The sequence below is a fragment of the Macadamia integrifolia genome, chromosome 2 (assembly GCF_013358625.1).
Source record: "Macadamia integrifolia cultivar HAES 741 chromosome 2, SCU_Mint_v3, whole genome shotgun sequence".
NCBI classification, from domain to species: domain Eukaryota; kingdom Viridiplantae; phylum Streptophyta; class Magnoliopsida; order Proteales; family Proteaceae; genus Macadamia; species Macadamia integrifolia.
This window is the reverse complement of record NC_056558.1, coordinates 22,312,832-22,316,300: the sequence shown is the minus strand read 5'-3', so window position 1 is coordinate 22,316,300 and position 3,469 is coordinate 22,312,832.

Here is a 3,469-nt window from a genome sequence, read left to right as displayed (position 1 = left end):
TAAACCCCATTTTTTTTTTTTTAAATATATATATATCACATACAACCTCCACTTGCATAATTAAATTTCAAATAAGTCCACTTCATTAGTTGAAACTCGTTAAGTGATGATGTCAGGGTTAAAATTTACTAATGGACAAACTACTCTTGAAAGAGGGTAAACTTACCATTTTACTCTTTATTAGGGTAAACTTACCATTTTACTCTTTATTATAAAATCCCAAATAGATCATGAAAACCAGTCAGGGCTATGTCTTCTTCTTCTTTGTTTCTCTCCCATTCTCCCTCATGTTCATCGTCTATTTGTAATAGTTTCAGATATTGGTTTGACAATCCAGAAATCACTGCTCTATTCTGGATGACCCAACAATCCCCTCGTCTAAGGTTCCATCTTCTTCATCCCTCCTTTTCCCCTCATATTTTTGGCATAGGATCCTCATCCTAGGGTGATTTAAACCCTAGGAAGCTCAGGTCTGACTTCTGTTGTGAGTATAAATAGATTCCAAATATGAACTTGATTGTTTACCGCCTCAGGTAGTGGTAGCATTGTCAAAACAACCCCTTGATTGTTGGTTTGACTTGGTAGATAAGTAGACTCTAGGAAATCCTCCCATGTTATCTCAGCCGCAATTGTTCATGCCATTTAGAATCATTCCAGGTAGCTTCAGTCGAGTTCTTCTTCTTTGCTGATGCTATTTCAAGGGCTTGAACTTGAAGACGATTAGGTTTTCCCTTTTCACTACTTCTATATTACCCTCCCTTCTCTGCAACCTCAAGAAAAGTAACCATTTGACACAACCTGGAGGTTACTGAATCCGGATCAAGTGAAGTTGGTACACTCTTCTTCAATTGGCGAACAATGCTGCATAAGAGATAAGCCTTAGATTCATTTGGTGTTACATATATTGCTAAAGAGGGATCCAAACAAGGAAAAACATGGATGAGAAAAACAGAGGATTATTTTCCTCTATCAAAATCCTCTGTTTTTCTCATCCATGTTTTTCCTTGTTTTGCTACCTGCAGAACACGACACGTGGACAATAGAGGATCCAACGGTCAAAGTTGGGTGAGGATTATTACATCCGGTGCGTTGGTCTTAAAATTGTCCACGTGTCGTGTTCTGCAGGTAACAAAACAAGGAAAAATAAGAATGAGAAAAATAGAGGATTATTTTCCGTGTGAAGTGAGGTGAAGACAGAAAAGTCAAACCCAAACCTCCTGACAAGTTACACTCAACCGGCAAGGCATCATGAAAGGTGTTTAACCATCTTAGATCTTCTCTATCTTCCCCCACCTGACATATAGCAAGACCCATATATATAAGAGAAAATACCAAGTATAAAGCAAAATACCAAGCATCCTAATGGTTTATAGCATCTATGCTCCATGCTTTTGATAGGCATGGGCCAAGCCGAACATATTTTTTAGGCTGAGAACAAAGGCCTATTGGGGCTAAATTCTCATGTCCATCTGCCAAGCCCATTAAAACATCAACTCTCAAGGGAAAAAATCTTATGCTTCTCTTGTCCGCGCTTGCGTAATCCAAAAAGTTATCACAGATCATGGTTATAAGTAGGGGCGTCAATTCCAAGCCCGACACCGGTAGGCTCGACTGAGCTCGACACATTTATGGCCTGACCTGGACCAGCTCGATTATTAAATACGACGGGCCTAAGCCCGGCCCGTTTATAAATAGGTAGTACACAGTGCAAGGGGTAAGCCCGATGGATCTCTTGACTAACCCAACCCAACTCGATCGGACCAACACATTTAGCTCGACCGTTTATATGGGAATTTTGATTTTTTTTGGGATGGAATAGGGTATATATTGATAGTTTTATCAATTATTGGCTATAATTGTCATATATTTTCAAAATTGTTGATGATTTAACAAAATAAATTAAATTATCTTAAATCTAAGAAAAATAAAGATCGTCTAAGGCCCGTTTAAGGCTTTATTGGTACATTTTCCCCTCTAAGGCCCGATTATAGCCCATTTAGGAGAAGCCCGATTAAAATCCAAAACCCGACTAAACCCGACTAAGTCTGACACGACATCGATCGAGACCGACTCATTCCTTAAATAGGTAGGTCATCGTCCGAGGACATAGGCCCATCAAGCCCGGTTAGGCCCCACCGAGATCTGCCCAGCCCAACCGATTGACACCCCTAATTATAAGTATCGGTATTGGAATCATATCATTATCAGCCGAGACCGATACCTTTCCGTGATTGATCCTGAGACGGGGATCGATATCGGTTGGCCCAATCCGTTTATGAAAAGAAAGGGTTTTACTGTTTTAACGCATAAGAGAGGGAAAGGGGGGGAAATGGTTTCAACACAAAAAACCATAACCTACCTTCTCCACTCCTCATATTTGCGAAATTTGGGAGATCCCATCGTTTTTTAGCAATGAACACTCAATCATTCTAGTCGTCAAGTTCAAATCTTGATAGTGGACCCTGCAACACAAAAATCTTTCAATCCATCAAATAAGGTTTGTTTGGTCTTTAATTGCTATTTGTTCTTTCTCTTCCTTGTAAATCTTTCATTCTCAGACAGATCCTACTTGGCTTCGGTTGTTGAAGACAAAATTTGATTCCTCTATCAATATTTTCAGGGGTTAACCCTATGTTTGCAACCTGTGTATGGCATGAGAGAGAGAGAGAGAAATTTTTAGCCGATACAGTGACCGATTCTGGAAACTCTACTTTTCTCGATCCTTGACCAAACCGTATTGGTATTGTATTTGTATCAGCCGAGACCGATACCCGAGAACTCTATCCTTGTCACTGACTACAAACAGTCGTGTTTTGTTGCCCTACGAGTCCTGAGTCCATAGTTAGTAAAATTGCATATTAAATGCGTATCGGAACGTTTTAATTGAAATAATCGGTTTATTCCGTCTGAAACAAAAAAATATGGATTTATACATGAATTTTAAATATCATAGTATTTTACGCTTTTAATACGCATAATACATTTTGATTTTCCCTTTTTTTTCCTAATAAAACTAAGGTTGTATTTGGTAACATTCTAAAAAAATGTTTCTAGAGTTTTTTTGTTCTTTTGGAACAAAAAAAGGGACTAAAGCGTTTGGTGGGTAAAAGATGTGTTTTGGTTTTTATGGAATAAAAAGTAAATATATATATATATATATATATATTTATATGTAGAAATTAAAAGAGAAATTTACAACGCCACCCCTCTAGAGAATGCCATAATTATAAAAATTCCTTTTCTGTTTTACCAAATTAGACTCAGACCCCCTATCGTCAGTTAAGTTACTGTTAAGTTAAGAATAAAAATGACCATTATACACTTTTCACTAAAAATAAGAGGGTGAAGTTAAATTAAGAAGGTTAAAACCCACAACTACATTGTTCTTGTCTTACAGGAATATCATACTTTGTACAATTTTCCACCCAGAAAAAGAGAGGTAAGAAGGGAGGGTGGGTGGGTGGGTGGG